The following is a 15,001-nucleotide window of genomic DNA, read 5'->3' as shown; positions in this document are numbered from 1 at the left end:
TTTTATGACTTCCTTTTATTATATTATTTAATTTTGTTTGCTATCAATTCGTTTCGGTAATATGACAAATCATTAGATTTATTAAAAAAAAAAACTCACTTTGAATAAGAAAGTTTTTCGTTTAATTTTATTGTTTAAAAAATACTCCAAATTTGATGAGACACCGTTACTACAAAATCTGTTGGTGTATCAAGCATCCTTTGGTAACTTATATAACTGAAACATGATAATCCGTTATCAAAATATACTTTGTCTCATTAAAGTACGGCAATATGAGATTATTATCAATGTGAAACAAACGTATGTAGATAATCTGAGTAATTCCTTATCGCGATTTAAATTTGAATGAAAGTTTATTATTTTTCTTCAGTACATTGATAATTAAATAATACACGTTTTTCAATAACACTTGCAGTATAAAGAACAGTATGTATACTTGGCGTAAAATTAGTAATAAAATACTTATAAAAAAAACTATTTTTAGAACCCGTACTACAGCTACAAATATAACCCACTGAATGTTGGGATCATTATGATGTGGCCAAGCCTGAAGAGCTACAAGTAATTAACATCAAAATAGAAATGCTTTTTTATGTACCCATGTACTATTTTATTCAACTATATGTGTACGTTTTTATGTATAAAGTAATTTTATATTACACAGAGAGTTGAAACGCAAAAGTTTCAAGAAAATAGTTACAATTATACATTTTTAGGGTAAGTAAATAGACAAACTGAATTAAAAAAAAAGAAAAATAATATTTCTTTATGTAGGATGACTTTCGATATATATAAAATCCCTTATAACATAGTATCTCAATTAGTATTTTAAAAAACTGAACCATACCATAAATAAAATTTACACTGGCTTTTAAAACTAAACTAAAACTTATATCACTAAAACATGCAAGGGTGTTAGTAAAACTCACAGGAAACGATAAAATTGTTTTGTAATGAAGTTCCCAAACGCGTCATATGTATAAGGATTTTACCAACACGAGTACTGCATTTGAATAGGTTTTTTTCTCTTATGGTAAATGTAGGGATAGTCATGGATATTAATTAGTTATAGACTAATGATATATATATATATATATATATAGAGATTTACGGCTACTTTTTCTCAGGGAGCAATTCGAGAGCTTTGTGGCTTTCAGCTATACAAGATGGCCGGGCAGTGTATATTCAAACAAGCTGTAATGGTTATATATTTAAAGATAAGTGTGTTATTTTTTCCAATTTATTTATATTTCTCAAAGCTCCATCTAGCATGCAGCATGTAAAGGAAATTATAGTACTATACAATTAAAATAGTGGAGCAGACGCCAGTAATGAATTGGCTTTATTGTTTCCAATCAGTTCCATTATTTTTATAACATCACACACACAATTGAAAGTGTGACACAGATTAAGCCAGTTAATTTATCAAATGTTATTATATTAATAATTATTTATGATTGTTCTAAGATAATAACAAACTTCAGTATTCATGAAAAGTCGTAATATATCAAGGTTTATTTAGCTAGTTATTAGTGCTTATATTCTTACGAATACTTTAAGTCTAACTCGCTGATAAAAATGGTACCGGGTATTTACAGCTTAGATAATCAATCACTATAGTTCAGCTCAATTAATCAGCTTAATATAAAGATTATGGAAAGCAGGGAATTATTTATTGTTATAAAATATATTTCTAGCTAACTGCAGAAGTGTCATTTCTTACTACAATTATTAAACAAATAAATATATATATTTAAGAGTATAAATTAAATAAATATTATGTTTCAAACGAAAAATGTTACTTAATTTCTAGCAACCAAAACATAAAGGATGTGCGCTTTAGGTTTGTAATTTTACTTAGCGACGCCTGTAACACGAAGTGTGTTATAACATATTCCTGCCTTGTCTTATATACATTCTGTTTCATATATAATATAAAAGTAAGATCTTTCGAAAAGTCTACTTAAAAAAAGAAAATGCAATTATGAATTAGAACATTGTCACTTTGATGTGTAGCGGCGGAATGTCAAAGGAAGAGCTACGTGATCTGTTACACCACGCTGACGTCATAAGCTCCACACAGTACACTGAACAAGGGTAGAAAACTAAGTTCTCTCGTCCTTGGTAAAATTACGTTAAGCATGAGTAAAACTTTTATGTAAAATAGGGGTACCTATATAAAGTATTTACGTTTACACTCCTGAAAAGAGAAACGACTTTAAGCAGAAAAAAACACAGGAGTCTAATCTTTTCAATGAATTCTTACAGCTCCTAAGTAAAGATTTCCAAACTCTACATAACCAGAGCTGATGTTTGTTTAATGTTAGGACACTCTTACTTTCTGCTTGTCGTTCCTGTCGGCAAGGGTTTAGCACTTGTTCAGCCCTACTCAATGTGGCTGATGATATACTTTCAGCTAAAGATAAGGGTTTGGAGAGCTTGATGACTGCGCTGGATTTCTCGCAGGCCTTTGACTCGGTAAACTTTGAGTTGCTCCTGGCAAAGCTACAGTTTTTATAGATTTAGTGAAGCTTCAGTTGGATGGTTCTCATCGTATTTGTCTGGACGAACTCAGCGAACTAGGGTCAACGGGCAGCTGTCATCTGCTCTTCCTAGATCTGTTGGAGTTCCCCAGGGCAGCTGCCTGGGACCGATTCTCTTCCTTTTATACATCGCTGACTTGAAGGATCAGTTGAGACACTGCTTATTGAATTCTTATGCTGACGATTCGCAGCTGTTGTTGTCTTTCCGCCCATCTGAGATAGCCGAAGCGGTTCAAAAAGTCCAATAATGACTTAGACAGAGTTAAGATATGGTCTGATGATCATGGCCTTCTACTGAACTCTGATAAATGTTTTTTTTGCATCTAAATAGCTCGTCTTTGAATGGTCAGTTGAGAGGTAGTGGTGTAAATAATAGAATATTCGTTAAACGGTAGGGTTTTGACTGCATGCAGTACTCTAAGGATTCTTGGTGTCACTTTTGACTCCCAACTCGATTTTTCTTACCATGTAGAATCCATATGCAAAGGTGTTATATTCAAACTGAAGTGTCTGTCTAAGCTGTGTACAATTTTGCCGGTTGCTTCAAAATTAGAAATCGTCAGATCAGTTATTTTCCCTTCAATAAATTATGCTCTTCCAACTTTTGCTAGTTGATTAAGCAGAGAGAATGTGATGGTTCTTACCCGTCTGCAGAATAGGGCTCTAAGATTTGTTTACGGACTAAAAAAATTTGATCATATCAGTGAACACAGATTACGTGCTAAGGTACTATCAGTAACAGATTACTATAATCTGCAGACGGTCAAGCTGGTGCACAAAACTATTCAGACGGGAAAACCTGAATATCTAAGAAAAAAACTGGTTTTTAGACATGAAGTCAATAAGCGCAGTACTCGACAGGATGGCCTACTGCACCTGCCAAGGACAAGATTGGAGACGGGGGAAAAAGCGTTTAGATATTTTGGACCTGCTAAGTACAATGCTTTGCCCTCTGAGTTGAAAAAATCTCAGCCTTGTTAGGTTTAAAAAAAGTGTTTTAAAATGTTTGTCTAGGTAAATTTTTAGTTATTTTGATTTGTAAATGTATTAAATTTTTCTAATTTTAATATCCTGAATTTGTATATTTAACAGGAGTTGTCATGAAAAGCAAAGTTGCAACTTTGATTAACGCTTGCCAAATAAAGACATTATTTATTTTATTTATTTAAAGCGTTTTATAAAACGCGAAGTTTGTATACTCAATTAAGAAACTTTCAGTTTTTAATTAAAATAAATATAAAGTAAACTTCAAAATTGTAATTGCTTAGATTTATTAGTGTATGAAGTACAAAAGTTTATTAAACAATCCTATAAAAATCTCATGCACACGATATACTGAAGTGCAAGATATATATTTTGTGTATAAAAAAGAGGTAGTTTAGATCATTTATAAACTCTCTTATCTACAATAATTATGACGTAGTTTATCAATGACAAGGTTGAAATTGACGGTTACATCTATACCTTAAACTAAGTAGGATTTAATTAGTATAATTATTAGCGGTTTACTTTTTTATAGTTAAACTCTCTCATCTGTTCCAATTTTAACAATGTATAACAACATTTTAAGCAGATATAATTATAATGTATATATATATATATATATATTATTTTTTTACATAATAATAATAATGGTAATAGTTTTACCTTGAATGAATTATTAAAAGATCAACTATATAGACCTAAGTTTTTGGTAATTTTCTTGAATATTTAGCAAAAAACTACTACCTTAAATAATTGAGCTAGCTTATAGTAAATTCCAGCAACTAAATCTAGTTGTTTGATTATTGTTTCATATTAGAAGCTGGGGAGATATGATTCCGAACAATTATTATACTTTCGTCACTGCCGATTCAAATAAGAAATAACTCCTGTTAAAAAACTTACCCGGAGACCAGAGAAATAGGATTTGGTGGAAACAATTTAGCATTTGTTTTTAAATCATAGCAGTCTACTTAGGTTTGGTAATTGCAAGTAAAACATTATAGTAATGTCGGTAGATTTTGCAGGAATGTGGTTATCGCAGGAATGTGGAATTTTATGAAGTATGTAAATATTAATAAAAGTAAATCAATTACTTGAGTAACTGACAGGTCGTTTGTTTTTAAACTATCTGGATTTGAACCATGAACCTGGGAAAAAATGTTCTTTTAAAGACTAATATTTGCGAAAAAGTAACGGATTACATAAATTTAACCGTAAGTATGACAAAAAAATAAAGACTAATTTTAAGTAGTACATATTGTCTAATTTAATTTGAGAAAGGGCTGAACGAACATGTTTTACAATATATCTTATCCTACGGGCTACATTTGAAACTTAAATTATCTAAAAGCTTATGAATCAATTAAATATCGTTTCTCGCATATAAATCTGAAATATTATTTATCGTAATTTTTTTACATTAGAGACTTCAATTTCTACTAGGTGAACCAATTTTACGTCGCTTAGTTAATTTTCTGAAAATAGAAAATAATTTAAATATTTTAAAGTCTTTGCAAGTTTTTCAATAATGACATCCAAATTTTCTTGCGACAATAAAATAGTAAAAAAATATCTGATAAGGAAATACATAAATGAAACTAACTCAAAATAAAAATAAAAGAATGGCAGCTAAAATGTTTCACTTATAATACATAAATACTAGAAGATAATAGATGCACTTTTAAGAAACAAAATACGTCAATAAAATAAATTTCACATATTTTTAAGAAGTGATATATCACATTATGATTATTTTGTTACAGAGATCCACAGAGATTTTTGTATTAAATATTATTTACAGGTTACTAAATTAAGTACATAAATTCCGACTACCTTATATGGATCTGATACTTTCTATATTGCTATTTAGATTATGTTTTATTTTCGTTGTTGACTAAATATGTTCTCGCAAGCAAGGCTGTAATGTTATAAATATATTACTTTGAAATAATTATTCGACTCGTTATGAACTAAAATACGTAAATATTTGTTATGCTACTGGCTACGAAAGCATAACAAAGGTTTAGTTTATTGCCATTCAGAGAATTTATATAGAATTTTTTTTATTTGACTTAGAAAACGTTTATATATATATATATATGTGTGTATATATATATATATATATATATATATATTTAATTTCCTATGTCTACAGTCATTTTATGTTCACAACGTACGTCTTTAGAAAATGTTACTTTAACCAAATAAGTAGGCGCAATTTTTAACACGCATGTGAGGAAAAAATCCCTCGTTTATTATATTAGAAATTAGTTAATTTTATTATTTTCTAACATATCCTAGCATATATAGCCCATTAACCAAATTTAAAGTTATTGTGCATTAATGTTGCATTAAAAAAGAGAAGTACAGGTCCTTACAGGGGTAATTTGTATCTTTTTTCATGTTCTGTCTTGACAGTTTTACAAATGGATATTTCATACATTTGTTTAACTCGAAACATCTGGGCTAGTATATTTTATAGATAATTTTTATTTGAAAGTTTTAGAATTTTCATTTTTGACTAAATTAGTTATTAATTCCTTTGGAAAGGAAAAAATATTAATGCGGTGTATACAAACTGAGATAAACTCGACAATATTCACAGTGGAACGCTTGTCGAGATAACTGCGAGATAAACGTGTTGAGACAATACATAATGAATCTTCTCACTCACCTATTTACCTCCTACTCAATTTATCTCGACTCTTTCCTGATTGCCTCAAATGCAAGGTTCAACATCAACATTTTATTTTCCATTCGTTTTTCCTTATCTATGCTTTATGTACTTTTGTGTATAGCATTTTTGTGTTAAATTATTTTGATACCGGACTGCGATGGTTGTTCGTAATTTAAAGTAAAAGATACTTAAAAAAAACAAAAATGTTTTATTTGTAATTTTTACTCTTTAAAATTCAAAGAAATTATTGAAATATAATGTTATCTGTATGGACATTATTGCACGTTCTAATTTGTTCCAGGCTTGATTTTTAGTAGTTTAAATTTCATAAAACCATGAGTAAAGCAGTATATCGTTAATTTAAATAAAAAATTATATATATATATATATATATAATATATATATATTAAATAAAGATCTTAATAAAATTAAATTAAAAATTATATAGGACATAAAGTTTGCTCATTATTAATCTGATTTTACCAAACGAGGAAATCAATGTATTTCTCTATTATAAAATGCTATAAAGTACATGGTTGTAAAACACGTTTGAGTAGGTTTGGTTGCCGAACAAGTCTGAATATAATGATGACGCAAACATTTGTCTGTCACTGGTTTACTCAGCGTTATATATGCTTGTTCGCGGCATCTAATCCAATTAACATAAAATTAAAACGTTCTCAGTCGAAATGAAATTGGGAACCAATGGATTCTAGATTTTATGTTTGTCCCACGTATTAAGCAAACACGTAATTTTAGATGAGGTATTCTGACAAAAATGCTGTTATAAATATACAAATATAAATATAAAGTGTAATTTTACAAGAGAACGCAGAATAATGCTGTCTAAAATAACTTTTAATACCTACATTGTCAATTCTTGTCCACATATCTTTATAGATCTGTTCGGCCTTGAATATTTCATATATGGCAGAGATTATAAGGAATGATAACTCGTATGGGTAAATGCGATATTTTAATTCGGAAATCGATCCTAATGAGAAATATTTTTACTCCTGAAATTGGCTTTTCAAAACTTTACTGATATTTAGTTTTTTTTTGTTTTTGTTTTAACAGATGAAACTAAACTCAGTAAGTAAGCAGCGTGTCAAAATATAGCTCAGTGTCTAAACTATTACGAAATAAACACGACGTTTTTTATGTTTAAATTAAAAACTGCAACGATTCTCAACATAAAAATATACTGTGGGATCATGAATAATAATTTTATTAAAAATAAGAAAATATACGTTAAGATTTTTACATACTCTTATATCTACGATTTCTATAATAATTAAAGGTTTTATTTCTTTTGAATAAAATTTGTTCGTATAGCTCAAGATAAAAAATTATTAAGAAAACTACTATACTTTACACGAAGTACTATGCTCTTATTATATAAAATAAATTTATGAATGTGTTAAAAAAATTTAAATTTGCATATAATATTTAGTTTTGCTATAAAAAAAATTCTCTTTGGCTGCATACACCTACTAAAACTGTACTTCATTATGGATTCACGTGAATCCGAAATAACCTAGTAGGCATTGAAATAAACAAAGTATGTGTTTTTTATTTTGTGAGTTTCTAATATTTATAGATGTTAAAAGTAACCTATTTAGGTCCGTCAGTATATGATTTTTGCCTTTTGAGTTGGTTTTTTATTTAGATAATTTAATCTATACCTAATTTCTTTCTCGCTATACCCTATGAGTAACATACAGTACCTTCACATAACTTAGCTAAACGGGCATTCACTAGAATCAAATTAATTTTATTTGTAGAAATAAATGTTCATGCACAATTAAAATTTTATTGATGAAATAATTTTCAGTATATCTTGTGGAAATATATACTACGCTAACACACTGCCCCATAGGAGGAAAAGCGCTATATAAAAACTCAATGATGCGTATATCGTAATAAAAAGATGTTTCTGCCACATAAAACATAAATGTTTAAGAACAACAGACAAAGCACGAAACTGGCAAGACTGTTAATATCAGCCATGGTCATATTAAAATGCTGAGGGAACGAAATAAAAATTTAATGCTTTTTAGGGATGAAATATAGATAACGAAATATCATATATTTTGTAGGGTAGCTACAATATTTTTCTCTCTGATGATTATGAAATAAATATATTGGCTCCCTATGAATTTAGTTATAGCTTTATTATAAGTATCTATTTAGTATATTTTTGCTGTAAAATATTGATTACTTTATTATATACGGTTTAATAAATATATAATAAAAATAAAATGTTCTAATCTATGGTCAGTGCAATTACAATATAAACTTTTAGTTCCTTTTACAAAGCTCTCTACACAAGTAAGTTGAGTGTTTGGCATACTTATCAAGAGATATTGTATTTTAGTACTTCGTACTTTGAAACATAATCGCTTTTATTCAAAGTTACTCTAGTGTAAAATCAAATACCGAGTTTTTGCAGAAACACCTGGGGCAAGTAATTTCATGTTCTTTCCCTTTATGAACGTCTCTATACTAACACATCCTGTGTAATTAATGTGATGGAAGTTTTACCAGGATTATAATTATTTCTGTTATTAGTAGTTATAGAGAGATATTTTCTCTAATGAGAGAAGTATTTAATACATCTCGCAGGTGTGAAGGAATTACAGGTTTTCACTACTCTCCTATACTCATCAACAGTAATATATATAAATATCGAAAACAAAAACAAAAATTCAAAATTCGTGGTAGCTTCCTTGTTTGGGATATCCCATGAGTTGAAAGATATTTTGCTTATGTTGCTTGTGGGAAGGATCCTTATCCCCCACCCACGAGTATAAACAAAAAGGGGTCCCCTTGCGACAAAGTCTAGCAACATTTATGGTGCTGGCTCCTGTCCTTGAGCTAAAGACCACTATCGAATTATCCATGGCTCCAAGCCAAAAATAAAACGATCTATAAGTGATGTCTATATGGATCACGGATAAATGCTCCGTGCTCGAAAAGTATATTATAAGCCCTTTATCAGATTTAGAAAAATTGTACTCTTTAACACAAGTTTTCCTCTTCTTCCTCGAAATTTCAAAATTGAAACAAAATGTTTACAAAATGATCCTGTATCCATAAAACATATCGGTCTGTCTCAATTTTTCCTGTTGTGAGCAAAATGTTTGAAAAACACTATACGTAAAAAAAGCTCTCAGTTGAACAACTTGTTTTGAAATAGTTAACGAGGAACAAGTATATAAAGTATATATCATTATAACAAGTATCTAACAAGGAAACAACTTTTGAACTTGTACATAAAACATCACATGGTGAAGCTCGACAAAGGAATTTGCGCAGATGCGGTTTTCTTACAATTACGAGTTCCTTCAGAACTGCTAAGAAACACCACTTTTCGTGTTTGTATTCAAAACGACAACACGACATAAAGTGGAAATTGACGACAGAACAGTCGTGAGTCTGGTCAATATAGTTCAAAATGAAATAGAAGGTTTAAGTTTTAAGACCGGTATGTTTCTCATCATAATCTAAAGCATTCGGCTGCGTACACCACACGTCAATGTTGACACATGGCATTATATGCGTACCCCAATCGTGGATTAGTTTTTTTTTAGGTTTGTACGGGCTACTTAGTATAGTATATTCTTTATATAAATAGCAAAAAATTATATTTCAATTAATTTCTTTTTGTAATAATGAATGTTAAAACGCTACTTACGAAGGAAAAAACCTAATCCGTTGGCGTTGCGTGGACCAAAACACAGAGCGGATTAATAGATCGTTTTAAGTTAAAAAAGGAGAAGTCTATAAAATTCGACGACTTGAAACTTTTATTTGTTGTCTATACCCATAGTTTTTTTCTAAACTACTAAATTGACAATACAATAGATAATAGAACCGTCCCAGATTGGAATTTTTATAGACTGGACAAGTATCTAACAATAAATTACTTGGGAACTTTTATATATTAAATCACACATACATATAGAATGACAACACAACGTTCTGAACGCTATCACATTATTATCGTGTTTATATTTTGGACACACATATAAAAGCTATCCTAATTTAACGGAACAGGAATAATTGTGGAATTCATAATTTTCCAAATCAATATAGATTTCCTAGTCTACATTACGGTTCCAGAAAACGCTTGTATAGGAGTATTTATAAACATGATAATGAAATGGTTCAACGAGATGTTATAAAACGTCAAAATGCAATTTTCTTCTAATTCCCACTCATAATATCACAGATGCTAGGGTACATACCATTGTTCATAGTAATGAGCCGAGTGACGTCCCTATTGGAGTTATTATTAAAAGTACATACTGGATTATCGAGCCATGATAGATTGTAGAGATGGGACTACTTCAAATAAATCTGTATACATTACATCTGAATTGCTGTGAGAAGCTTGCCAGTCTTCATTAGGGTTTCAGATCATGTATTGAATCTGCCATGTTAGTGAAGTATACATTAACACACAATGTTCTAAGAATCAAAATGTAGATTGTATCCTTTTAAATTTTTGTATCACAAAAAAATACATTTTACAGAACTGAAGATGCGGCTCCTCATGAAAAATTGTGCGGTATAGCCTTTAAGTAATTTTCATTTCATGAAATTAATATTTGTGTCATAATTTCTAGTTCCTCGGGTTTAGTACAAAGTATTGAAGTCTAGTTATTTTTTTAACTATATAATTTTTAACAATTAGTGAGATTCAGACATTATTTGTAAGCCAATACAATGTGCCTATGGTTAACGTGAATAAGTGCAAGGTTTCTTAAAAAAAATTCCAAATTATAGGCCTATGTTATTATTGTTATTAAAATAATAATAAAACAATTAATAGGTAGTCACCTAATGATAAATTAAATTTCAAATAAATATGAAGAATTGAAAGATTAAAATAAGACATCGCTCTGTGTTTAAATATATATGATTAGTTTCTCATTCAAAACGTATGATTAACTATTGGCAGTTTCTGTGAAAACCGAAACGTATCTGTATTTGATAAAAACTCACATTAAAGTTTTATTAGTTACAATTTGGTTGAGATACTGCAATATTACGAGGTCTTTAATTATTAACATTTTACATTTCTAGCTAAAATGATTATATTATAGAATTGTTAAAATTTTTCAGATGAAATATGGATTAACAAATGATTTAATCCAATCAACTTTAAAATAACTTTATGGACGTTTATGATAAAAAATTATAATTAATGTAATGTAAATTTCACTTGTACTCGACAATAAATTTATAAGGCTTACCAATTTTAAAATATACTAAGTTATTATTTTATAGTATAAGATAATATTTAAATGCTTTAATGAGCGTAGGATTAATCATTTGTAGCCTAGGTATATATTTTCATTCAGGATAAATGGTATATTTAAAGTATGAAGTAACTCAATTCTCCTTGACAAGTAGCATAAAATGTTGAATTCGTAATATAATCGTAAATTTTAGGCTTAAAACTAAACTGAAAACGCTATAAGTTCAAATCCACATTTATAATGGCTGAGCTAATATTTCTACATGCAGTAACAAAAATGTCCTTGGTCCTGTTAACAATACAGAATAATATTTCGTACCTCAAATCACATGCTGCATACTGTTGTAGCGACTGTCTCGTGTCGTACCAAAAAAACTAATGTAAAATATATTCCCTTGTAGTGACATCTACCTTCAACAAACTTACTATTACTTATATAGTACATAAATGCAATGTAAAACTGTCTATTGTTAAGTACACTTTCGAGACACGTACGGACACACAGGCAGACATACAGATATAAAATAAAATAAGTTCAGCATTTTATCAGCTGATATCAACTCTAATTCCCCTTAATCTGAGTGTTATCAAATGAAAGTTGGACTCTCCATTTTAGATATTATTCTAATTCAAAACGAGGGCATTAAGTTTAAGATGTATGTGAATGAATCATTTTGATCTTAAAATTGAGTTGTGGACAATCCTCTACCTCGTTGAATATTTTAAATTTTAATGCAAAGAGGAATTCACAGACTCTCTTGGACTCCTCTTGCTATCCAATTTTGAGAGTGAGGATACCGCCTCCTTCTGTGCGTGATAATGCTCGTTTGTCATTTCATAGGAAGTAAAACGTATTCATGAAATATTTAAAAGTTGAACCCCAGGTATTATTAATTATTAGGTATTACAGATTTGGACTGCAGCATATTACGCGGCCACCACGTCAATCGAATAATATTGATCGTTTATAAGTATTGATACAATCAAATACACCATTTGACCTATAGCTATATTTTATTGATCATTGCCAGCTGTTTCAATTTCATTCGCGTACTGAGTACGCTAGTGACATCGACAAGAACATTGACGATGAACATGTAGATATTGTCCCAAAATGTATTTCAAACATTGATCAATGTTTCAAATGGTTGCATGTCAAAGAACTTGTTGCATAATGTAACCATTTCCAAAAGGAAGAGAAGAGATCGTAGATTCTGTTTGGAAACGTATCCAGAATAAAAAAAAAAATGCCGATTCACTTACCCCATTAATTGTGAAACATTTAAAATAAGTATCAACGATCTTACCAATTATTGAAGAGCCTATTTTGGCATAAAATAGGTTATGACCTATTTATTGCAAACCATAGTACAAGATTAGTTGATCCACTATCTTTTGCAAACACCCACTCAATTTAATATAGTTTTAGAGCTACAAAGTAATACTTAAAAGCTGGTCTCGGAGTGACTGCAATGCTGATCATCTTGCGGAATTAATGATTATTGGTTTTGATCCATTCCAGCATTTTTTTTATGCTATCACACAAATGTTTACCATGAGAAGTAATCGTAAGTACTATTTTGCTCAAAATTCATTTTAATAAATGTTAGTTATAATTTGAAACTAATATATTTCTTTTAATATGTGAAATTTTATATAATAAAACTTTAAAAACCTAACACTCAATTCATTTTGAAATTATAATTCGAAATAATTCAAAGTAAAGAAGTGTTTGGAAATAAATTCAAAGTGAAATCATTCGTTTTGCTATTGAGTAATGGTTGCAAGAAATATACCGATGTACTTGTGTTTTTTGTTTTACAAGGAGTCAGACACGTATTTACTGTATACCTTGAAATCGGTGAAAGGTAATTAAATGTTATTCTATTGTTTATAACAACTTATAAGTTTTTATAACATATCGATTTTTAAATGTATTGTTACAAAAACTGTTAAGATGAAAAAACAGCATAACTATATTATTTTTAAAATATCTACTACGTTACTGTTACTAAATCTGGTTTTCACTACTATTAGATGGCCATGAATATACATGATTCGATATTTATGATTCTATTTGGTTGGTGTCCGCTTATAATACTGTAGCTTGCAATTACAACCACCGCCTGCACAAATATTCAACTAAACAAACAGTACAAAAATGTATTTTTTTGTTTTCAGAATGAAAAGAAAAACGAAATAGATTTCATACTGTGATAAACAATATAGCTGAGACAGGCTTGCAAACTGGAAAAATAAATAAACATGGACAAGTAACAAGTGTATTATTAGAAAACAAACAATACAATTCGTATTGACGTTGTTTGATTTAAAATAATACATTCCACAAGTTACGTAACACATGAATTTAATAGTTTATTTTAAAATCGGAAACTTTTGTTTGCCTTTAGCGTTTTATATTATTTTAGTTGGAAATTGCAGCGAAGAATAATCAATAAAAACATAAAATCAGAAACAAACTACAGTTTAAAGTACCCATAATATTTAGTAGAACTTGGAGAACTCTAATACTTGGAGATTTTACACTGCTTATTTACTTCTTGCTTACTAAATAAGAATTTTTGGAATGTTTGTTTGTTGGGCTGAAAGACATAATTTTCTCTACTAGTAGGTAAGTGAAGCTGACACAAAATTATTTACATTATTTAATAAGTTTAATAATAATATCTTATTAATGTTTAGGTCCTAGCTACAATATAATAACAAGTAAATGTCCATTCATGAATTTATAACGCGGTTTATAGTAATATTTACAAGAGAAATGTATATAAGGATGACGGGTTCATGTTCGTTTTTTCACCTTCTACGTGTCTCCCGTAAACAGTTTTATTTAATTTGAAAATATTTTGTGACTCCTTTTTTTACATTTGACGACACGATGATGTTGATAGGTTTAAAATAGGAAATAGTATTTCTTCCACCTCAAAGCTCACTCGAGGTAGCAGAATTAAATTATCCTACCATGTACTGAGACCATCCACTTTACTTCTATAAATTATATTATGAATTAAATAATGTTGTCGTTGTGTAAAAAATACATTATGTAAAGTCAATACAGATTAAATAACCACGGTTGCTTGATAAAACCTGAGACATTGTGCCATATTCGCTGATGCGGTCAAGGTGTAAATGAATATTGAGTTTTATATTATTGAATTTCCAAACATGGTAATTTGGCTCAGTGCTGTTGTATTTTATCACTCACTTGCCTGTAAAAATGTATTTATTTTTCGGGCAATAAAAATGTATACGATATATAATTGTTTATACCCATTATATATGATATTAATAAAACGAGTTATAAATATGAAGTTATTTGTTCCTAAGCGAAATATGAGTTTTGACGTACACTTACCTTGTGTTCTACTTGGATTATAAGAAGATTATTATTGAATTATATTACATAAAGCTTGATAGATGTATCGTTTCTAGTTTCTGTTGTATATTATATTTTTGTCTTGTAAACCCAAAATTGTACTTTAAAGAAAACTTGGGACTACATGCATTACT

This window comes from Homalodisca vitripennis, chromosome 6, assembly GCF_021130785.1.
Source record: "Homalodisca vitripennis isolate AUS2020 chromosome 6, UT_GWSS_2.1, whole genome shotgun sequence".
NCBI classification, from domain to species: Eukaryota; Metazoa; Arthropoda; class Insecta; order Hemiptera; family Cicadellidae; genus Homalodisca; species Homalodisca vitripennis.
This window is presented reverse-complemented; position numbering follows the sequence as displayed.